Below are 24718 nucleotides of genomic sequence, written 5' to 3' on the forward strand. Positions count from 1 at the left end.
ACAAATTGAATGGTAATTCAGCAGCAGCACCTTCATGGCCACTGATGAGTAACTCAGGCAGAGCAATCAGCCCAAGCTCTGTCTCCTTGCATGGAGGTGATTTCCCAGGGCAGCGTTTGACCTCTGAAGCAGGTCAAGAGGAAGACTTTCAGAGAAATGGCAGTGACAGGCTATGGCTGCCTGGACTGAGACACACCGGGGAACAGTAAGTACCACATGCCAGAGGTGGGAAGCCAAAATAAGGGCATCCAATCCCTCTAATCCCCATAAACCCTTATTTTCCACTACAAAGTAGTAGGAGAGATTGCAAAACCATGAGATGGAGTTTGCAGCATTTTCCTCTGTGGCCAGTTGAAAGGTACCGGGGAATTTTGCTGGAGCAGGACAGTAGACCCAGAGTGACTCTAGCTCTGTGAACTTCAAAGACACATCTCCACACCTCCAAGCTCTCCCTTCCTGAAGCACAGAAACAGATCTTAGTAGTCATCAGTACAGCACTTTCTTTCTGCTGTGGCAGGACCCTAAAGCACTGTGGGAGTACAGCAGGTAATGATGGTGCTCACAGGTTGGTTCCAGCTTCTGGCTCTCCAAATCACAAATACCTTTGCCGGGCTGTGTTTTATTTTATTAAATAAATGAGAGTTTTATCACTGACCTTTTCTTTCAGAAACAAGAGGATTGTTTGTCTATTCACACCTATGAAAGGAAAAAGTGCCTTGATCTGGGGTGCTCTGCAATGAAAGCTAGGCAAGAAAAAAATTCAGAAAGAAAATCAAGGAAAACCAGAACTGTTTCATAGAATCATAGAATGGTTTGGGTTGGAAGGGACCTTAAATATCATCTAGTTCCAACCCCCTGCATGGGCAGGAACACCTTCCACTAGACCACACTGCTCCAAGTCCTATCCAATCTGGCCTTGAACATTTCCACACTAAAGAATTTCTTCCTTATGTCTAACCTAAATATCCCAACTTCCAGTTTCCCTACATTATTCACATGTACTCTGCTACCTAAAGACAGTCGAGCTCAATTAAAGTGTCTCACATTGTGCAAACATGTGAGCATCTGCCAGAAGCACATAACTTACACGTCGCTGGTGTGAGTGAGTGGAACTCTTGCATCCAGAAAAAAGCAACAAGTATTATGCCATATAAATAAGTGACAGCTTTGGAAACGGATTCATTTTAGAAGAGCCTGTCAACTTGAAACCGAGCCACACGGAAAAAAAAAAAAAAAGCATTTGAAAACATTTTCAGGTTTCTTCCCTGAATTTTCCTGATCACTCTTATAATCTCATTTTTGTGTCATTTAAACTTGCTCCCTCTTGTTCTGTTGTGAAGAATCCACATATGAAACAAACAAAACAAACAAACAAACAAAAACTAGGAGGAAAACCAGTTGTCTGTGCAGTTCTACATGATAAGACAACACAAAGAATGTGTCATGACTGGGAAAAAAACTAACAAGCGAAATCAATATGAATATAGCTGGTTTAATAATTGTTTCAAGAACTGGAAAGGGAAAGCAGGAGACGGTGTTAGATGACTTTGTCCTTGTAAAACAACTCTAACACACCTGCAAGAGAATTGAGCCTCATCTGCTTACCAGGGCAAGAAACTCCAATATTGCAAGCAGACCCCTAAACTGACGCAGAGTTGCACTGCGGTTTTTTTGGGGTTTGTTGTTTTGGTTGTTACTGACTAACAGCACCGTTTAGAGCCACCTTTGACACGCTGTCCCTTGACGCAGGGAACTGGGTTTTCACAGCACTGTCTGCAACAGCACTGATTCCAGGAAAGAGGGTCTCACAAGGCTTTTTTTGCATTTCCCACTTTGGCTTCATCCAGTGCTAAAAAAAACCGAGTCTGTTTAAGCATAACTCACAGTTATCTCTTTCAGCTCGTCTGTTAAATGTTAATGTAATTTGTTCCCATTTTAAGATCCCTTTGCACTGCAAGAGCCACGTGAAGCAGTCTCTGTAGACAGGAGCGGCGCCCAAATTAGTCTAAGGTGGAAGAAGGAGGGACACCAAAGCTCTGCAAGAGGGGCTGTGCAATCCACCCTGTGCAAGGGCGCCCAGTCCCCGTGTTGGCAGGCGGGATGCTTGGCCATGGACAACGCCGTCCACCCCAGCGCCCCGCCAGCTTCTCGGTTCGGTTCTGTGAACCGGGCGAGATGTGACTCACGCCGCTCGCTTGCTGAGCAGGAGGACCATCTGCTAGTCATGAGCAGATGACAAATTCACTGCATTGCGTCTTGTCGCTACTTCCAAATTTGTAAGTAAACACATTTTGTAACCTCTCTCGGAATATTTGAGAGCTTCGATAATGGAAAAGTTGAAATTTATGTAACTCACGGCGCGGGGGGAGGGAAGGAGAGAAATGCTTGGTGCTGAATGGGGTTCGAAAGCACCCGCTCCAGCTCGCTGCCAGCCCCTGTGAAGCTCCTGCCCACGAAGCGAGCGGCGGGACGGGCCCGCTCCGCCCGGGCGGCAGCGGAGCCTGCGCTCCCCCGGGCGGCCGCCGCCCCGCGCTGCAGCCCCGGCCGCTGCCGGCCCCGCCTGCCCCCCGCATCCCCGGGCAGCCGCCGGGCCCCACGGGGACCGCAGCCCCAAAAGCCGGCAGCCTCAAGCCCCGAACGCCTCTGTCAGGGACGGGAAGTCCCTGACGGCCCCAGCCCGCCGGGGTGGGCGGCCCCTCCGCCCGCGCCCGTTCCTCGGCGGGTCTGAAGGCGGCGGGAGGCGCTCGGTGCTGCCCTCGGGGATGTGCGGGGCGAGGCCGCCGGGCAGCACCCGCACCAGCTCCCGCACCCGGCTCGGCAGCTGCCGCAGCTCCCGCAGGCCAGGCCAAAAGTCGGGTTGGTACGGTGCCCTGACTTCAAGCTTATGCATCCACAGGGGTCTGAGGGATTTAAGTATCCCTGTCTTGCTCTCTCTCACCCTCACGACTGAGAGAGGTAATGCAGAGTGACTAGGAAATACTTTTTTTTTTTTTTGGCTTAGCAAGGGCATTGCCCAGACAAGGTATGCCCGTGCTTTTTGAAGGGCAAAAGCCTTTGGTAAACAATCAGTTGCATTGTTTTCACCTATGGAAGCTGTACACTAAATGCAAACATAAGAGGGCCCCAAATCATAGGACCATCCTTATCTTAGATCTGGATTCAGCCCTTACAGCTCTTAGACATGACACAGTCTTCACTGAATGTAACATCACTGTTTTTAGAGAGGGACTGGCCTTTCCCAGACGATGTCATAACTTTTTCTCTCTCTGCCATCTAGACCAGACTAAAGGGATGATGAAGGACTAACCATGCTACCTCTGAAAACTGAAACTGGGGGAGCAGGGTGATGATGAGCCCTGTGGCTGCGCAATTCACAGGTTAGCTAGCCCAAGGAAACCCTCCATTGCTATTCCGTCTCCTCTGTCTCAGCCCTTTGTACTCCACACTGCATTTGCCTGGCTGAATTCCTGACACGGGCAGTTTTCAGCACCTCTGCTTCCTCTGGCTGTCAGCAATGCTGATCTTCCAAATGCTGGAAGATTGTGCAAGACCTCCTAGCCCATCCTCAGGCTCCTTGGTATTTGTTTGCATCTGAATGAGGAGAGTAGCTAAAGAATTCAGGAAAAAAGTTAGAGACCAGAAAGAGACCTGTGCAAAACAGAGGTGGTGCACAGCCCTGGGGAAAGCCCTGAAGTATTTCATTGGCCAGGCACCCATGAAGCAAGCCATCATCCTCACAAGGTGGCCCACTGGCTTCTCCTCTTTGCCGGAGTCTTCCTTCAGCAAATGCTCCTCATCACTCACCCCACTTCCCAGGGACTTGTGCAGTTGCTTATCCCTCCTGCTCCTCTTCTGTCTCTTTGTGCTATCTCTGTGTAACCTCAATTACAAGCACAAACTCTAATTCGCTTTCCCAGTTCCTAGTGATTTACAGATTTGCTTTCTTACTGCATCTATCCCAGGGGAGGCCTATCCCTCTGACACCACCCGAAAGACACCTCCACACCAGCTGACGCCCGGGGTGGTGGGAGCAGAGCTCCTCAGTTGGCAGCCCAGGGACATACCACGTGGCCTCAGGAGCATGCTGCCTGTCCTGCAAGCACCTCTAGGAGATATCTTTGGTTCAGACTTCTTCTTACATCCTCAGTGATTTTATTTTTTTCTAGATACTATCTTTATGCTGTGGCCTTTCCTCTCCTTTGAGCTAAAATTCCTGTACAGGCTTCTGGCATTTTGCATCTCAGCTACTCCCACCTCCTTTTCTTTCTGGCCCTGAAAAACACTGTCTCATCCAACTTACACCCAGACTGAACACTGCTACAAGCACCCTTTTCTCATGGGTGGCTTTGGCTCTGCTGCTGCTGCCTCTGCCCCCCTACCTCAGCTCTGCCACATGCAGCAGAAGACCCTCCTCTCTGCTCTCAAGACCCCCCAGTGCATCACTAACTAGATACAACTTCTGCCTTCAACTAACCCTGAAAATGAGCCTCACTTGTCTACGTGACAGATTTTGAGACAAGCACCTTTGCCCATTCACTCCCACCCCTCCTCAGGCGTGAGACGGGCACGCCATCAACACCCATGCAGTCACTTCCTTGTCTTCTGTCAAAATCTTTATTGAAAGCTTCCAGGATGCTCTCAGAAAATCCTTACTGGGGACTATGCGTGTGCCGAGCTCATTTCTGATCTTCCAAATGCTGCTGTTCCATCATCTCCTTCTGCTTTCCCTTCTCTTCATCTGCTTTCTCACTCCCCTTTGCCACTGCTTTCGTGCTAAGCTCTTCTAGCACAAGGCCCATCTTTTTTTCTTAGCCATTCAGTAATTTCCTTAGTCATTCAGCCATCATCTGGTGATGTCCTGGTCTTTGATTAAGATTTCTATGAACTATGGTGATATGAATAGTAGATCATTAGGATCGATTCCCTGATGCTATACTGTCACCCTAAGCATTCACTGCAGCTCCTGGTAGTAATTTGTATTTAGCTTTGCTTCAGCACCTCAGGTCTGAAGGTAGGAAATGTGTGATGTTAGTTAACTCTAATAATTGCTAGCATTAAAAAGTAGTTGTTGACAACTCGTAGAAATAAGTGTCAAAACTCTTTGTCTCAGAATGACAATAATGGTTTCTCTAATGTTCCATTTTTTAACCCATTTTACTAAAATTTAGTGTAGTTATTTAACTTTCATTTTCTTCCAGCTGCTAACCCCTCACCTAGTTCAAATGATTCATCCGTACTGCATTCACTGCCCAGGAATGTTGGCTTTCAACAAACTACAGCAAATAATGTAAAATAAACACTAGTGTGCTTTCATCTCACAACAATCTGGGTTAAGTACATATTTCACACACTGCACCACAGGATATGTTAAATTAAAATCAGAACCACCAGATTTAAAAATCCAATGCCAATTCAAACCATTGCCGAGTTATTTCTGTATTCACTTATATGTAAGAATGGGCATGAGTAACAGCCATTCCTTTGTTAACCCTAAAATATGCTATTTGACAACTTTTTTCTCCATTACTTGAGGAAAAACAATAAATTTTATTTGAAACTACTCTTAGGAGAAATTACTATTAAATACTGCTGAGTGTCCTGAAGTCCTTGAAGAAATCTGAGAGCCTACAGATAGTCATCTCTCCATCTTCCTCTTATTTTAGTGTTCTACATTCTCGAAATTATTTTCAATCACACTCTGGAAAAGCAACCTGGAATGGCTTTCTTGAAATGATAACTGCATTTTTAAATGTCTGCTGCTTCATGCTGCCAGAATCAAGCAGCCTGGGTCTCGCATGTACTGGTTTTCTAGTCAAAAGATGTAGGGGAGCTACATTTCAGCAAAATACTGTCAAAAAAAGTGGTTGTGGAGACTGCAATCTGACAGGAAAATATCCATATACTGAGCAAGACTCAGATTTAATGCACTCTTACTCTAGATTTCCATACCGTAACATTTTATGAATCCAGCTTCTCATTCCAACAACACTAGGATAGGAATCGTGCTTGGTTTTTGATTTATTTTGACAATATGCAGAATAGGCATTGCATTTCCTTCAGGCTTTAAATGCAAGAATAGAGATTCTCTACAATTTAGAAAGGCTGTCTTTCAATGCCACATTGGTACGTTTTGATTTTACTGGAGTCTAAAGCCAGAAATTAAATTCTGGGGTTAGCAAAAAGAAAAGATAATTATTGTAGTTTACCTCTCTTCTTTCTCCATATTATGGCTTGATTAGGCTATTGCTTTTTCCTCTCTGTGTCTGCTCAAAGAGATGAACAGGAACATTTTGGGGAGCTTTGCTAACGTGCTCTTTCTTTGACAGCAAGACTCATCATTCTCCAAGTTGCTTGGAAGGATCTGTGCTTATGGGAATGACTGAAGTGTCCTGGGGACAGAAAAAGAAACAATTTCATTTTAATAGGTTAATGGTTCCTGGATCCTGAAGGATCTACCACTTGCCAAAACTTCTGCTTGCTTTTCTTCTTTCAGCTTTCATGCTGCTATAAAGCTAGACAACATCTTTCCCTGACCAAGGAAAAATATTGACCTTTACTGGTGTTGACAAATGTAGCAGAAGACAAATCCAGATACAAATATTTTCATCCATTGCCACAGAAACTCTTTGAGAGCCATATAGCCATGTCTGGTCAGCTGAAATGTGAACGCAGTCCCTTGGCTGGGAACAGATGGAAAACCTTTCTCTCACTAACAAAGCAGAACTATGTGCTCTTCCACCCAGAACAGGAGGAGAAACATCTCTCTTCCTGCAGCCCTGTTTTATTTCTCTTTTATGTCAGGTTTAATTTAAGAAGGAAAGTGATTAAGATCACACTTAGGACTAGAAGTTGAAGGAGGCAGTCTAAAGAAGAGCAGAGGTGCTGGTCTTAAAAGATGTGCAGGTCAGGCATTTTAATCTAGCTGAGACTTTAAGAGACAACTGGATGTTTGTATTCCCAGATTTACAACAGACTTTTTAAGGCTCTGATGCTGTAGTTTAGGTTTGGAGCTCAGTTCAAAACCCAGTACTACCACAACTGGCACTGGTAAAGAAAAGAGGATAACTAAGCAAATTGGTTTTCTTACTTTAAAAAAAAAAAAAAATTATATATATATATATATATATATATATGTATATATAAAAATGTCAGCATTTTCAAAATTACTGGAAAATTCAGCCAAAGGGATTTTCTCCATTGGCTTCAATGATCTTTGGATCCAGTCCTTAGAGACAATACTAGTTCAAGAAGTAAATGTAATAACAAGGGAGAAGAGCACTGAATCTCCTAGCTGCTGTAGAGCAGAATTAGGTCTTACTGCATTCCTGCAAAGGTCTGTATGCTCTATTAGAATAACTTTTCAGCTTCTTTCCATGGTTGAACCCCTTATTCTCTGATCTCCAGTTGTGCCTGTATTACAGGTCTTATTCAACATCTTCACCAATGACCCGGATGAGGGGACAGAGTGTATCCTCAGCAAGTTTGCTGACAATACAAGACTGGGAGGATTGGCTGATTCACCTGAAGGCTGCGCAGCCATTCAGCGAGATTTGGACAGTCTGGAGAGCTGGGCAAAGAGGAACCTAATGAGGTCCAACAAGAATAAGTGTAGAGTCTTGCTCCTGGGGAGGAATAACAACATGCACCTGTATAGATTAGGAGCTGACCTGCTATAAAGCAGCTCCGTGGAGACAGACCTTGGAGTCCTGGTGGGCAACAAGTTATCCATGGGACGGCAATGTGCCCTTGTGGCTAAGGAGGCCAGTGGTATCCAGGGGTGCAATAAGCAGAGTGTGTCCAGCAGGTCAAGGGAGGTTCTTCTCCCTCTCTACTCTGCCCTAGTGAGACCACATCTGGAGTGTTGTGTCCAGTTCTGGGTTGCCCAGTAAAAGAGGGACAGGGATTTACCTGAGAGTGTCCAACAAAGGGCTACGAGGATGATTAAGGGACTGGAACACTTGTCTTATGAGGAAAGGCCTTGAGACACCTGGGGCTGTTTAGTCTAGAGAAGAGAAGACTGAGAGGGATCTTATTAATGTTTATGAATATCTGAAGGGTAGGTGTCAAGAAGAGTGGGCCAGTCTCTTTTCAGTGGTGTCCTGTGATAAGATATGGGGCAATGGACAAAAACTGGAACAGAGGAAATTCCACCTCAACAGGAGGAAAAACTTATGTACTGTAAGGGTGACAGAGCACTGGAACGGGCTGGCCAGAGAGGTTGTGGAGTCTCCTATGGAGACTTTCAAGACCCGTCTGGACACGTTCCTGTGTGACCTGCCTTAGGTGGTCCTGCTCTGGCCAGGAGGGTGGATTCAATGATCTCCAGAGGGCCCTTCCAACCCCTAATATTCTATGATTCTGTGATTTTATGAAAAACAAATTTTTACATAAAAATTTCCAAGAAGGTCTTAGCTGTACTTTCTAGAAGCAAGTGTTTCAGGTTTTCAGTTTGAAAAGACAGTATACCATGGCTTGACTTTTATTTTATAGTACATGAAAAAAAATATTTTTCAAGGTGAAGTAAAAGCGAGACATCATTTATCATTTTATCAAAATTAAGCACTGAGACTAGTTCAAAAAGGGGTTTTTAATGGGTGGGTTTTGGGGGCTTAGTTTGGTCTTATAAGAAATACTGGAGAATGTTGGAAAGCCTTTGTTCCATTCTGAAAAAGAATAATTTTTCAAACCCATTGCTTTCCCTGTAGACCAAAAAACTACAGCTCTCACCCATCCCTAGTACTCAGGAGCCTGCATCTTTTGCAGAGCTAGAGCTGGAGTTGCGCTGTGGGTGCTTGCTGGGAGCATAGCCAAAGAAAAGCACTGTGCTGTCAGGGGAACAGAAACTTCAGCTAGTGGGTAGGAGTGGGTGAGCCTGAGAATTACCCATGCTTGTCTGAAAATTGGCAGCCTGGCTGGAAAGTATCCAGGATCTCCAAGTGCCCAGGGTTTACAGGCCAGCCCAGGAAACAGCCTGCTTTAACAGCTCTGGGACACCCGGGGGGCCTTTTTTGGTTAAGTGCAAACCTTTACTCACACGCACATGCCCCACCTTAAGCAGCAATCCAGTCATTCTCAAAGAATGTCTTAAAAATAATTAAATGACTTTCCATCGTGTTCCAGGAGATTAAGTTTTCTGCCTTGCATTTCTTAAAGCTACCAGCTTATAAGGTAGTATGTCAAAGTAACAAAAGGTCATATGTGGCACTACTTGCTGCCTCCAACAAGGAGGAGTAGCCTGGTACCTTATTACCCCTTTTCTTTGCTAAAAAGAGGAAAGAAGAAAACAGCAACAGTCTTGGCTTGGGGTAGGTACTGTCCCCTGGTCTCTTTAATGCAAGTGCAGGATGGTGCATTTGGGATCGCTTTACCTCCCGTTAAGTCAGGGATGTCTTCCAAACATGTGTTGAACATCAAAAGTATGTCCTCCTCAGGTGGAACTTGGAGATTCCTTTAATTTTGCCAGTATTTTTAAAAACAAACAAACCAAACCAGATTAAAAGTAATGAAAGGCTCTAAATAATACCAGTGTGGTAACACCTTCTGGGCTTGGGAGGTTGCTTTGGTTTTATTTTCAGTTTATTCACTTTCATGAGGCTTAAACATCCGTATTTTAAGACTATCTGGGTTGGAGAAAAAAAAATGCATCATCTGCAATAGGCAGAAACAGCTGCTAGGAAGAGTTCTTGGAACAGTGCACTTCAAATAGATGCCTCAACTTCACAGAGAGACAGAAAGGAGAAAAAGTGATTGGGCAAGACAGCCAGTGCCTGCAGCACTGGCCATGGGCAGGGACACATCCCACTAGACCAGGTTGCTTAAAGCCCCATCCAACCTGGCCTTGAACATTTCCTGGGAGGGGGCAACCACAGCCTCCCTGGGCAACCTGTGCCATTGTCTCACTATCCTCAAAGTCAATAATTTCTTCCTGATATTCTAGCCTAAATCTTCCCTCTTTAAGTTTAAAACTGTTACCCCTTGTCCTATGTCACTACATGTCCTGGTAAAAAGCCCCTCCCCAGCTTTCCTGTAGCCCCTTCAGGTACTGGGAGGCTGCTATGAGGTCCCCCCAGAGCCTTCTCTTCTCCAGGCTGAACAGCCCCAACTCTCTCAGCCTGTCTTCATAGGAGAGGTGCTCCAGCCCTTGGATCATCTTTGTGGCCCTCCTCTGGACTCACTCCAACAGCTCCATGTCCTTCTTGTTTTGGGGGCTTCAGAAGTGGTCACAGTACTCCAGGTGGGGTCTCAGATTAGGATAATGAAAAACGTAGGTGCCATTGTTGACCGCTACTTTGCATCACTCCCCTCATGTCTCATTCCAGTCCCTGGCACCCCAAAGCTCAGTACATATGCAACTCTAATAGCCTCTCCTGGTGAAGCTGCTAGTCTCTTCGAGTGGCGAAAGGACATAAAGAAGAGTCAATATCTCAGGATAAATGTAAAAGCTCTTCCAAATTTTTCTCTCTCTTCCCAAGTGTGTGATGGAACGGTTATTGAGGAAGAAATAGGGACTAAAAGAGAGAATGTCAGTCTTATGGGCTTTGTGTCAGACTTGGAATATGAAAGATGAGAAAGGAAAGCAAGAGACAAAAGGAAGGGAAGGAATAATATGAAAATGAATGAAAGAGAGGAAATGGCTAAGATATGAAAAGAAAGTGAGAGAAAAAGTAGCTGGGAAAAGAATTTTGGAAGGAAACGTGAGGTTGCAAAATAGTAGCTGTATATGTCTCTAATGGAAAATACTTATTATGGGCCATGTATAAGCAAATATGACATTAAAAATTACACAATCGTAGATAAGTAAAGGCTGTGGGTTGGTCAGGATAGTTCTCCTCCAAATAAGGCAGCTGAAAGTCAGTGTTCCCTTACTGCAGCTATTGTGAAGCTAAAGTTCACTTGTACTGAAATGTTTCCTTACTTTGTATCATAGCCCGATAAGTGATTTGTTCCACTGGGAGAAAACCTTTTATCACCATGGTCCATGTGTGTTTTGTTGGCTCAGTATCTGAAGTCAAATTATTCAATATACTTTTTCAGCTGGTGGGTATTTGTTCAAATTTTTAACAAAGGCGCGGTAAAGCAGTGTTTTTGAAAAACTGTTTTGCACTTTCTCAGCTCTTCTTTTGCTACTTTTTCTCTCAGTCTAGTGCCAAATCCACTCCCTAAAGCACTGAGGCACTGCAGCCCTTAAAGCAAAAATCCTTTGAGTTTTTGTAATACCCTACTTGCCTACAGCCACCCCACTTCTTCCAGTGACTGTTCCCGCTGCTGCTGGGCTGATGGGCTCTGGACAGGCCAAGCGCAGTCACCTCTGCCTTCAAGAAGAGACGACTGCAGGGATCACACGCGTTGCAAAACCAAGTGCCATAGCTGCAGCAGTGCAGCTGGTTCTTCCAACGCTGGTGCAAGCACTGTGTGGTGAGAGCTTTACCAATACTCTTGGTTTTGTAAAATTTCTCCTGTCCTTTATTTCATATGCTGGATGAACAGCCAAAGCCATAATTTGTGATCTTTCTACCTTCCAAGCATCTTCCAGTCATACAGTTTAAGAACCAGGTGTCTTCTTACAACTAAATGTACCTGGAAATGGCACAGAGCTTTTCCAAAATGCACCATGTATAAACATCATGCTTTTTTCAAGACAGCTTTTGTTTTTTTCCCCCCACCCTATTTACTCAGTAACTTTTATTTTACTTGACTTTTTTCTCTTCAGTTCCCAAATAATTCAGGCTTTGCATTGAGAAAAAATGTTGGCCTTTTCCTTTCCCTTCCCTGTGCAGACATGTGTGCCTCTTTATAAACTGAAGAGCATCACAACTTTCCAGTATAAAGCATCACATGCTTTATGATAATTGTACATATGGCCATTTTGACCAATGGTCCTTGTAACTGAAAAGTAAATAGAAGTTAGGTAAAAGTTAGGCAATATGTAAACATTATGCACCAAGAGAGGCTAGTAATAACTGCTATAAATCACAGACTTGGTGAAAGCTGGTGGTAGACTAAGCACCCTACATTCAATAAAGAAACAATTTTCTTTCTTTGCATCCCCCAGCATCCCTCATATTTAATGCTGGCTGAAACAATCAAAACCATCCCCAAGTCGCTGACCAAATGTCTTGAGATGTTCCCCTAGGGGTTTCCTTGGAGATAAGTTGCAGATGAAGACATTGGCGTGCTGCTTGGCTGCAGCTCTATTAAAAATCAGTCACAGAATGAAAATAAGGAGAAGGAAATCATACAGAAAAAAAAATAAATTAAAAAAAATGTGGCCCTAGGTAGAAACCAGGACCCAAAACGTCCTTTGGGCAGAGAACTTACTGAAAAGTCCCACCATCATTTCCCAAGAAGGAAAATAACTTGTTTTTTGTTCCCACTCCTACAGGAAGAAAAGCAACACAGGATAAATAAACAGGATTGCCCCAAATAAATATTTGGCTCTGAGTATCAGCATCAAACCAGCATCTTTCTGGAAAAGACTGCTAAGATCCTAGATATTGTCTCTTCTGCTGGGAGGAGGGAGATTCTGCACCGAGCAGCATGTGGACTTCTGAATACAGAACTGGAGAACTCAGACACTGCAGTGAAGACCTGTCTCCCCTTCATTTGCAAAAATGCTCAGGTTTAGATAAGAAAATTCCAGCAAGAGAGAGTAGCACAAGGTCACTCACTTCTCAAGGTGACATGCCTTCCCCTTTTTCTGAGCCAGTGCTGATGCCCCGTTGAGCTGGCTGAAAACTGAAGGGAATTTTGCCATTTGAAACTGTTTACATTTAAAACAAAGAGACTTTTAGATTTCCTACAAAGCAGATATTTCGTAACTTGACAATTACCAAAATCACTTAGTGTGGTATTCTGACGCTTCATTTAATCTTAATGAGTTATATCTTAATGCATGTGGTTTCATGTTTTGATTTATTAAAGGCAGCAGTAGTACTAGTCAGTGACATGAGCACGGACCACCAGCAACCCCCCCAGAAAGAGCTCACTTTAAGGTAAGTGCAAGAGCGTTCGAGTGATCTCGGGAAGGTGGGAGGGACCAGTATGACGCTGGTAGGGAGCAGCAGGCACGACACCAGGGTGACGGCATGGCAGTGCTGCCGGGTCCGCTCTGCCGAGCTCCATTCAGCTAGAGGGCACTGTGAAATCACAGTGCAAGACGTGAAAAAGACAGAGGGACACAGATTAGCTGCAACTCCTGTGCAAGCTTGGGTTTTGGTACATCTTTGTAACTGCTCACTGCGTCCTTACATAAAAATCCTTTTTATCCAATCATTACATTTTAGAGGTACGGAATGGGAAAAGATCTCTTGAATCACTGCTCCTATCCCCCTCAGGTGCCCGCATCCTATAGAGATATTCAAAAGCCCACTCAAGCTCTACTTTAAAATGGTTTTAGAACAACATTGCTCAACACAACTATTGAAACCCAAATTCCTGATAACATTCCAACTGCAAGCTTTGAAATAACCTCATAAAGTAGTACACAAGGGTTATTTTCTGCTATCAGGTGACATGTTATTCTGCAATGATATTTGCCTTCTCTCAGAGTGTGGCACACTGTGATTAAAAAGTGTGTTGTTTATCCTCTCTTCACAATTGCTTGTAAAGATCTCAAATACCTGTGCCACATCATCAGTCATCCCTCCTATTCTCTGCTACATTGTAATGTAGCTTTATGCTCAGTTTAGCACCTTGAGTCAAATCTGACAGTATACTACTTGTTCCAGACACGTTCAGAGAATGTACGGGTAGGATTTTCTAAACATCTCTGAAATCCCATGCAAAATTTTGTTATGGTCCATCCACCCAGAATTTTTATGAAACAGTCAAGTTTCAAGGCCAGGAGTAACCATCGTGATCATAACCTCCTGCACAACATCTGCAGTATTTCATCCACTCAATCCTTTAATACCCCTACAGCAATTATTTTTCCCTCGTATGTGAATGAACTCTCCTGAGCCAAGTAACTTTTGTTCAAAGTAACAATATTCCTTGAGGAAAAAAAAATAAAATAAAAGGTCCACCCTTGCTTACATCAACCTTTCAATATTAAATACCTCCTCTTTACATAAGAGCTAATAACCTATGAGCAAGAGTTCTGCTGACTTCATCAATAAGCTAAACAAACTGCAAATCTGTCTTTGAGAGGTATATTTTTCTGCATATCCAAGGCTTTTTGCACACCCTCCTTGAACTCTCTCTGGCTGGTCACATTGATTTTGATGAAGATGCCAAAGCAGACACAGCACTCCAGAAAAAGTCTCGGAGTCTATCTCAGTCCAGATATCCAGAATATGTGTGTCTATTGTCAAGTCTATCTCAAGGGTGAAACCTCTTCCCTGGAAATCTGTGGCACAACTTTGCTGTGCTGCCCATGAGGAGCTGCTTTTGGGCCTGGGAAATGTCAACCAGTTCTTTGAAACTCCATGAGGAATCCAGGAAAAAGGCAAAGGTTACACACCAAAGCTCTGGGGATGGGAACAAGTGAGACAATCTACTTTTGAGAACATTTCCTTCTCACCTGTCCTGACACAGTTACCTATTCAGGAGATAGGTTTTTGTACGTACATTGTTTCAGTATTAAGGAGCTGCAGTTCAGGGTCAGAGCCCCACTGTGCTGGACATTACAGCTCCAAAACCTAAAGCTGTTCCCTGCCTTGTGAACAATAGTTTCTATAATTTTTTGCTACAGACTCAGAGTGCTCATAGGGCTTTTATTTACTGTTTGTCTCACTGTGATTCAAAGGAAAAAAAAATAGTAATGAACAACCTAGTTCTTCTGTATTTTAGTAATCAGTGCCTTACCTGCTTTCTTCCAACCTTTCAGGACTGTTTCCAGTGGTTCAAAGGGCTTATAAGCTAGGACAACAAAAAGGAGGTTGTCCAGTCTAGCAGACTTTTATAAATTAAAAATAATATTTAAGACATTTTTTCTGAATATTTTCAGTCATGACCTATATTATAAAGATACATACAAATATTGTTGTTATAAGTAAAATGAGGAGGAACAGGAGCTTTCTACATCTATTTAAAATAATTATTTAGCATTTCATTAGAGTTTACTTTCCTGTCTAATTCTCAGTCACAGCTCTGCTTCCCATGCCTGACTAATAAAGGTGTTCGGTAAAGAAACTGGGGCTAAACTCTATAGGAAGTAGTTGTGGAACAGTTTACTACAGAGCAGCTTTGTGAAAGCAAGGATTGCCTTCATTGTTTTCACTGTGGAAAACCAGTGCTGGGATGGACATGAGGAAAAATTAAGTGATACATGATGTTACTCTTCACTTTATTTTCTGAATAATAACTGAGATGAATTCAAGCCATGTCATTCAACTCTGAATTTGTTCAGAAGGAGGCCAAGGAGTGAAGGAGATTGCATCCCATCCAAGGTTTGACTTGCATTGCATAAAGAGATGGGTAAGATGCAACCAAACTTAATTCCTGCTGGATATGGTGGGTATTCTTTCAGTTCCTGCGTAGAAATAAAAATGGTATCTATCCTTATTTTAAAAAGGTCTGTGATAAGAATGATGAAACAAGAAGCAGAGGCCATAGTGGGAAGACTCTGGACCCTGACGGCCTCTCTCGGCTCACTACTCTAAAAAACTCTCATTTTTGCCTTGTGGGAACTCAGCTGGCCTTGAATACAACTGCTTTGTGATTTAGCAGAAGGATGGTACTGTGACTAAAGCACCAGCCCAGCATTCAGGAGGAGTCCATTCAGTTTCAGGCTGTGACACAGATTTTCATTGTGATGTTTCACAAATCACCTACGCGAAGAGAAAGCAGAAAGGTAGAGAGAGAAATTCATTCAGGTTAGTGCTTAGACAGTGGAGATAATAGCATTCCAGCTTTAGAAATTGATTGCTTTTTTAAAAAAATACATTTTTTTTTAAAAAATACAATTTTTAAAAGAAACATGCCATCAAAGTTTCCCTTCTTATCTTGCAATGAGTTTTCCCCAAAGAACAATGTTGATTCTTTTGTTCTTAGTGAAAGCAAAATTAAATGTTTAAGAGCAAAAATAGCTATTTAGGAAAATAAGACAACAGTAAGTGTATGTCATTACAGCACTTCAAAAATTAAGCCCATCTATAATCTGTTCTCTAAATCTTCTTTCACTGAGCTAGTGTGGGCACACAGACCCTCAGTGATGGGGGAAGAGGTGGCAGAGGAGAAATGGATGAGACACTCAGCAGATAAAACCCCAGAGCAATGTTCAAGAAAATGGATGGAAAATAGCAACTGTAAGTGTCAAACGTGTGTTAAGGAAAGCCACTCAGTTACTCTTTTCTCAGGTTGGAGGGAGTGGTTGTTTACCCATTCAAAGTTAAGGGTTAATCCCCAGCAAGTGTGGTCTCCCCAGAGATTGCTGCCTGCACCAGAAATTGGAAGGCCAGCTCTGCCAACCCAAATCTTAAGACCATTTTATCACATTGCAGAGATGCATGGAAGTATCTGTCATCCTCCCAGGCACCATATGGACCAGAGCTTGTGGCTCTTCTCACAGGATTCAGAAATGATATTGTAATTTTTCCTCTTATTTACTGGGGGGAAAGATGCTATGAAATTTTAAAGGACCAAGTGGAAAAGTAATGGAATAAAAGGAAAAGGAAGATGCTGTGAGTGCTGAATTACTGAAGAATGGAAGGAAAATAATCCACTTTCCAAACCTGTAATGCTTCCAGCAAGAGGAAGAAGTTACCCAAATTCCAGAGGTACAGGGGAAACACCAGTGGCTTTTAAGGTCTAAAGATCTTCCTCTGTGCTGTACAATGTATGCATTTTTGACCTGTGTATGTGTATGAACATACGTACAGAAAGAAAGCAAGAGATCATCTCTGACCTGAACATTTAGACTACTAGAGAGCTTTAGAACAGTGGAAGGCAAGTAATATGGGCCTTGTAATCATGTAATTGGTAATTTGCTTCTATTTTAGCAATGAATTAAGCAAGTCAGAGGAGATTCAGCAGCTCCACCTTTCTTCTGTAAGACAACATTGGTGCCTCCAATGATGGCCTTGCTTCTCATAGTCTGTAAGTACACCTGATGAGTGCCAGCACTATTCCTGGTGCCCTGCAAAATATAAAAAATACATAGCTCTTGCTAAAAAGAATTTAATGTAAGGGCCCATCCCAGAGCTCAAGGAACCAGTGGGAGGTCTATGAAACAGTCACAAGAACACAGGACTTCTGTTTTCCAAAAATGCCTTCTTAATGTGGAAATACCTGTCCATGTTAAAAAAATGACTTGGATTCTCAGGATTGTAAATCCCACCGAAGGTCACCTTAAAAATGCTTCTATAGCTTTTGCCTTTGAAAATGTGGTGCTCAAGAAGAACTGAAGGCAACCAACCCTGTGGAAAGCGTACCGAGGGAACCGCAGACTTCTTGAATGTCACTGGGTTTAGAAAGCAGATCATCTAGCCACAGTGTCCCCAGCTTCCTGCTTACAAACTGCTTCAGCATTGACTCAGTAGGAATAACACCATCCACTGAATCATCCACCCATCTACAACACCTGCTTCTTCCTTAGCTAATACGCCTTCCCTGGGATGACTCAGTTTAGCTGCTCTGAGCCCGTGAGATGGAAGAAGACCATACCTTAAGACACACAGGCTGAGGGGTATGCAGGGCCCCCTACTAATTACTGGCTTTCTGCAATCTGGGATGCAGTAATCCCTTGTCCACTCCCTGTGACTCCACACAGTTGGGGGTTGTTTTGAAACTTTTCCAGCCCTGCCTATCTGGAACACTTTCCTGCCGAGACACTGACTCACTTCCTCTTTAGGAAGCTCACCCAAAATCCTTTTCACTTTAGCTTATAAACTATTATTAACTCCATCTGTAAAGCAAAACTCTACTCATGAGTGGAACTAGCTGGGAATTTTCCAGTGATGTACACTTTTTTATTGGAAGATGTTGATTTGTTAAAACATAAATCTTTTTAGAAACACACCAGTTTTGCTTAGGCTTTCATAAAAAATATTGCTTGCATCCAAAGAAAGAGAACAGCTCAGCTTAACCAAGACACTAGTGGTTAGGTCACTGACATAGGAAAACTGGGCTTTTTGGCAAAATAGGGACCTGAATCAGGTTCCTGTATGCTACAGTTTCTTAACAACCATAATCTCTTAGGATGGAGCAAGGTCATAGCCTCTCATTGATGCTGCTTTATTAAGTGCCAGTTAGGGGCACAAGGACTTAATCCTGATATTTATTTCTGTATTTATTTATTTATTTATAAATCCTGAGGACTTAGTCCTGAATTTTGCATCAGTGCTTGATGCCTCGGTGAGGCTTAAGTTCAGTTCAGGGAAACCCACTATTTTTTTTTTTCCTTTCTCATTTTCCTGAGAAACTTCAACAGGTATCAGGTTTTCCCCACTGATGAGCAGGATGTTTTTAAAATCTCCAAAATTTTCACAGAATGGGAGAATTAATAAAGATTCCACATCAGTTGTACTTACTGAGTTACCAACAGTAGTCCCAAGCACCAGGTCACTCCATGCACCTTACCAACACACAGGCTGTAGCCAACGTGCATTGTTTTTCTTGGGACTGGTAGGAAATTTCTTTGTGATGTATCTCTATCAGAAAAGAGACCACATCAGTCAAAATATTTTCTCTGAAGTGCCTCATATTTATTAAATTTCTGATGAGTGAGGTGATGGGTTTCTGTGGCTGATGGACACTCCAAATTTGCTGGAACATTTGCACATTTGGATTTTCCTACAGATCCTGGTTCATTACCCATCTGTCTATGTTTTTTTCATGGGCTAAAGAAGCAAAACTCAGTTGGCAAGTATGGCTTTTTTCCCTTTATTTTCCACCCATAACTCAGCATGAATGTCTTTCAGAAGGGGTTTGAGATATTTGCTGATATTTAGATATCTGTTCAGTAGTTTACTCTGCATCTATATTTCTGTCTCTTTGAAAACGTGCCTTTCTGCAGTAAGAGAAATGTCATTTTCATCAGAACTATATCCCTATTTTGTATTCCTATAATATTGCTCAGTAGGAATCACGGGGCTAATGGAAAGATTCCCACTCATTTTGGTTTTGTAATCTGTTATTCATCAAGTGCTCAGCTTCTGTTCCTCAGCTTATCTGGGCATCTTACAAGCTATAGCTTCCTTCCCATCTAACAGCCAAGAAATCCTGGAACTGCTAACCACCACACTGGTGTGCTGACCTGCACACTGCAAACACCCATTTGATCAAAACAACCAAGCAGGATAGTATACATCTTGCTGTAAAGCAAAGGCTTTGGTTGCTATTTAAGCTGGAAAACCCTGCTGTATGAGGACACACTTTCTTCTAGTGCTGTTTACTTAACTGTGGGACTGCATAGTGAGAAAGGGCTTCTTTCTTCTAAGAGAATATCATTGATGAGTTCTCATTTCTAGGGAAGGTGCTTGTCATCTATTTCTAGAAAAGACATCTTTGTCAAGAAGGTTTAGTCTTGGCCATGTCTACTTTCCACATGCATTCTGAGGACTCATGTTTGCTTCTAGAACAAAAGGACAGGGAGGGGAAATGGCTGTGCAAATTAAATTTTCAACCCAAGAGTGAAGAGTCTCAAAGGGTTTTGGCTGCAAAGGAACAGGAAAGAAAAACTCCAAGTCAATCTGCCTTTTCTACCCACTCTATTTGTCAGTTGCTCCCCCTCCTTTAGACTGTCAGATTTCTCTTCCATTCTACTGTATGGGCACATAAATCTTGCCAGAAATGCTTCACTCACTTAACACCTACCTGCTAGAGCTTAGATTCAGAGAGAGAGAGGGAAAAAACCAACCTCAAACCCTGGCAATTCTGATAAATCACAGTGTTGCTAATCTCTTTTCAAGAGAGTCAAATATAAAGTCATGTTCCTTCTTGTGAAAACATTACTAGCCTGTGGGTGTCAACACAGCCTTCTTTTCCAAGAAATCTGTTGCATCCCACAGTGACTCTAGAGAAATTGCACTCTGATGACAGTGAAGAGAGGCTGCTAGAAAAACATCACACGCCAGCTCCATACAACAGCAACCTTAACAAGGACTTGTTTTTGTAAGATCAGCTCTCTCTAGTTTCACAAAAAGCAGCACTGAACATTTTAGGGGGGGTGTTTTTACAACGTTATTGTTGCGAGCTCTTTCCCCACACCAAAATCAGATTTTCAGCTTCCTTATTCATTCCGTGCCAAGACATACTACCCCATTTACCCTCACAAAGAGTAAATGACAGCTTCAGCCACCTGGCACGTCATTCTACACCTGGCCTTGTAGCAGTGGGACTGTCTCCTCCTTTGGGAAGACGCCTCCTCAGCACCAAGTAGGCCAGCCCATGGCAGCTGCCCTGTTTTGATAAACATCTTGTCCCCTTCTGATGAAAAGACCATCTTTGGTCCCCCCATTGCAGAAACCCATCTATTCATGAGATCTCAGGAACATCCCATGCTGCTCGCATGCTAGTTCCCAGATTAGTATCTGGAAGGTTTCCATTTGCAGGGAAAGAGCCTTTTCCAGGAAATGTCTTTGCAGCTAAATAAAGGAAATAAGAGATGCTTGATGAAGAGAGTGCAGAGCATCAGGCAGTCAGCATCCAGTATATTACTGAAAGATGGCACCCATGAAATACAGTAGTTGCACTTGAAGTCACATAGAATATGAGAGTCTTCTATGTCAGAAGTAAGTTTCTCATTATCAGAACAGGAAGATTGATTTAATAAGCATGATGAAGAGCACCATAAACCGACCTGAGGTCCTCCCAGTTCCTGCCTTAGCCAGTTTGAATCATTGGGGTTTTCAGTTTGTGTGTGTGTGTGTTATGGTTTTATGTATTCATTTATTTGGGTAGAGAGAAAAGATCATATATCTATTTGCACGTGTTGGAGTAGCATCTAGAGCTCAGACCACAACTTCTCCTCATCTGTGTTTCTGTCCAAAGTAATGACTCGGGATGTGACAAGTTCATATGAAGTCATGGGGCTGTCTGAGAATGCTTCACTCGAGACGACACTTAATCTTTCCTATCTTCCCTCTCAGCAGTTACGCTGCTGCCAGAGTGAAATCAAGACACCACCTTTCCAGACTGCCCTGAGTAAGCAATAGCACGTACTGCAGGCTGTGTCTGTCAGCCTAGGCATGCACACCTTAGGCATGAAAAGGCAAAGCTTCATGCCTCACAGCCCTCAATGGGCAAGTTCACTAGCTGACAGATGTACGTGTCACCATGTGATACCTCATTACAGGAGGTCTTGTTAAAAAAAAAAAACTTCAAGCTACCAGAAAAAAGGTTTGTTCAAATGCAGCTATTCATGTGGAAATACGTGTCTGCTCAAGAATACTAGAGGAAACAATGAGCTGGTTCCACATAACACATTGTTCTTCATTTTCACCTCTCAAAAAGCAGGAGGAAGAGGCCACCTCCTCCTTCTAAAGTTCACCCTCTGACTTCATTACACAGTGGGGAGGTCTGGGGAACTGCTGTTCAAGTCCTGGCTTTGGTGAAGTGTCCTCCTTTTCTCTTTCCTTGTTTATGATTCCTTCTCTCCCTTCCAGGTTTCAGCTTGTGCTCCCAAGACTCAGGAGAAACCAACACAAGAACTGGCTGTGCAAAGTGTTCAGTGACCTCACAAGGGATCCCACCAGGGACTCCACCAGAGTCCCCACCTTGCAGCACCAGCCAGCCATTCATCTCACCCTGGCTTCCTCCATGGCACATCTGCCTTGCAGTGCTCTCCTAAATGTTTCTTCTTTGATAATGTAAAAATCTGGGAACATCCAAAAAACCTTTTCAAAACCCATCAACAACACAGCAGGAAAAAAGAACAGAAGAAAAAGTCACTGGAAAACAAATGAACCAAAAGAAAAAAATGACTATTTGAGGGATTTGAAAGAAAAAAAAAAAATTTTTTTCTATTAATTATTTCCTGTTACAAATTTGTAGCAAAGTGTGATCCCAATAAGAGCACTGGCAAGCTGGCATCTCTGTTGTTCTGGTTCGTTAATCCATTCTGAGAGGTGACAGCCCATGTCATGATTTCTTGGCAAGGCAAAGAGGCAGTTCTGTGCGTAAATTGTAGCTCCACTGACATCACACAGTACCATGATAATTTACACTGCACTAGGGCCTATTCCACTGTCTGAATTCCCTTGCCCATGACATTACAGTTTGTATCCAGGACAGCTTTACTTATATGGTTAGCATTTTCATCATTTATTATTTACACGGTGACAGAAACTTGAAGTCACAATCAGGATGCCCTTTGCAGAGCATTAGACACTGTGACAACATATGCAATGCTATTCCAAAGAGCTTTCAGTCTTACTCTGCTGCTATCTGACATATTCCTACACGAAGTCCATCCAAATAGATTTTCACCAAGTGCTTAAATGGCTGAGCTTTGGCCAAGAAGGCACCAAGGAATTACTCACAGTGGCAGGCTAGATGAAGTGTAAGCATCACCAATTCATCCAATTATTTTTCAATGGGAGCTGGGGCCAGAAGGGACTTTGTACGTCATTACTCTTGATATTCCAGACATTCTCGTTTGGAGTTTGGTTCTGCAGAAAGAAATAATAGTTTGTTTCATTGACAGCAGAGCACAAGTAAAAATTAGCACATTTTATGGAACATAAAAAAGTCCATTAGAAAATGATGTTTAGAGAGAGACATTTTTTATTGAGCAACAAAACTCTTCACCGTGTTTCAGAATAAAATATTGATGAAAAGCATATGACTGTGCTTACCATACATTTTTTGTTGAGTCTTCTGTAAGTTTAGAGTGATTATAACAGAATAATATTGGAATGTGATGGAAAAATGTAGGGGGAAAGTAGATGTAGTTTAAACTATATATTCTCTTTTAGCTCTGTTCACTGAAGAAGTTAGTAATGGCTTACTGTAAGCTGATTTTGGTAGTGTTTTGTACTTCCATATCTTTAGTTCACTCATTGCTCCTGTAAACTTCAGCCCAAATCCAAACCATAAATATGGACACTTAAGAATTATGGGTTGCTTGAGATCTGTATCCAGGTATTGGTTCTGTATATGAGCCAGGACAAAAATCTAGCTCTGAATGCCCACAAACACTACTGCTCTACTTGTGGGTCCACATACCCTCAGCTGTGGCTTATCTCCACTGGAAATGCAACTGATATCCTGACAACAAGGGGATGATATTCTCTTTTAAAACACTTAGAAAGTGAGAGTTGAATAACTTTAACTGTTTCATGAATGCATGTAGAATCTGACTGGAAGAGACTCTATGAACAGAGATACCCATGAATCCAAAATCTCTTTACATTTTTGTTGCAACTTGAGTTAAAATTCTGAGTTATTCAAATTTATGTGAAACTGAGATAAACTTCCAAGATTCAGTCACTTTTAATAGCATGGGATACAGACTTCTCAAACCTGCTGTGAAAGCTGAAACCTGAGCCAGTTTTTCATCCACAAGCTGAACTTTCTGTTGGGGAAAAAGACATCATTCTCTTCTCTCAGTTCCTATACTGTTTAAGGAAAAAAAGAAGGGGAAGAAAAGGAATATCCAGGACAGGTAGAAAAATTGTTCCTGACAAACATAGTCCTCTCTGATGCTGGCCCTTTTGCTTTGATCAGATGCCTTGTTTTATATGTTTACAAGCCTGCACGCATACGCCAGGTCTGCATGGGACATAGGGTCTTTGCAAGCAGGGCTGGCTTCAGAGGTGGCCCAGGAACCTGCTCAGCAAAGCACTTGCCTGCCACCCATCCGGAGGCTCAGCACGGCTGATCTGGCATCTTAACCCATACCAAGCCACTGCTGCCAACTCCACGCAGGGTTTTTCTGACTCCCTGTTCCAAAAAGGATCTCTGCACCCCAAATCCCCTCCTGGCCTGCAAATATGTTCAGGCATACACCTCTGTGCTGTAATTATCCAGTGTATTGCGAAACTGTACAGAAGGAGCCAACTGGAACAGAGCAGAGCTAGCACTGGGTGTTTGAGCTGTTGAATTTAGAGACTACATGCATGTCATATCCAAAGGAGCATTACACATTTTGCTTTAACAGTCATGTTGGTGGGTATGAGTTTGTCAGCTGGTCTTTTGGCACCCAACAATGGGTATTTTGAGGAGGGCTTCTTTAATGGACCTACGTGAAAGATAGCTCTCTATCATCTGGATTGCAAAGGGAAACAAAGCCCTTATGCCACCCACTGACTTCAACAACAAGAGGTATAAGGGTCTCAATATGTCCTGTTTCATTCCAATACCATAGTTAATATAAGAAATTTGTGCCCAGACCACATCTTTTCAAGTCCAGGCCAAAAGATGTGAAGCCAGCCTTTGAAATTGCTGATGAAAGCTAGTCAGAAGGCTGCAAATTATGGGTGCCTTTGGATATGCAAAATATTTTACAAGCAATTGGTATGAACAGTTCATTGGTATGAACAGCTGAAAATTTTATATTATCAGACGTCTGTCTGATCTGGTGTCAAAAATCCCCAGCAATAGAGAACCCATTGAGCTCTTGTTAATTTCAGCATAGGGTAATGCAAAATAAGTTCATGTTTGTGAAGAGCAGGCAGCACCTGATCATGTAAGGCAAGAGGGTCCTTCCTAAGACCAGTTCATACTTGCAGCTGAGCCTTGCAGGCAGAAGATACTCCTCCTACTGTGTCCTGAGTAAGCAGCACTTCTTCACTCACAAGCCTGAGCACAAACCAAGAAAAAAGCTTTTAAGAGAGGG

At 42.8% G+C, this 24718-nt stretch overlaps 1 long non-coding RNA gene across 1 annotated transcript; it reads left to right on the plus strand.

The window, feature by feature from the left end:
• Positions 1–2243: 2243 nt before the first annotated feature.
• LOC127383863 (uncharacterized) lies at positions 2244–22182 on the plus strand. The gene is made up of 3 exons (XR_007889326.1): positions 2244–2276; positions 12383–12992; positions 21546–22182. It is a non-coding gene; the product is annotated as an uncharacterized LOC127383863 (long non-coding RNA).
• The last annotated feature ends 2536 nt before the right edge of the window (positions 22183–24718 follow it).

Source organism: Apus apus, chromosome 1 (genome assembly GCF_020740795.1).
Source record: "Apus apus isolate bApuApu2 chromosome 1, bApuApu2.pri.cur, whole genome shotgun sequence".
NCBI lineage: Eukaryota > Metazoa > Chordata > Aves > Apodiformes > Apodidae > Apus > Apus apus.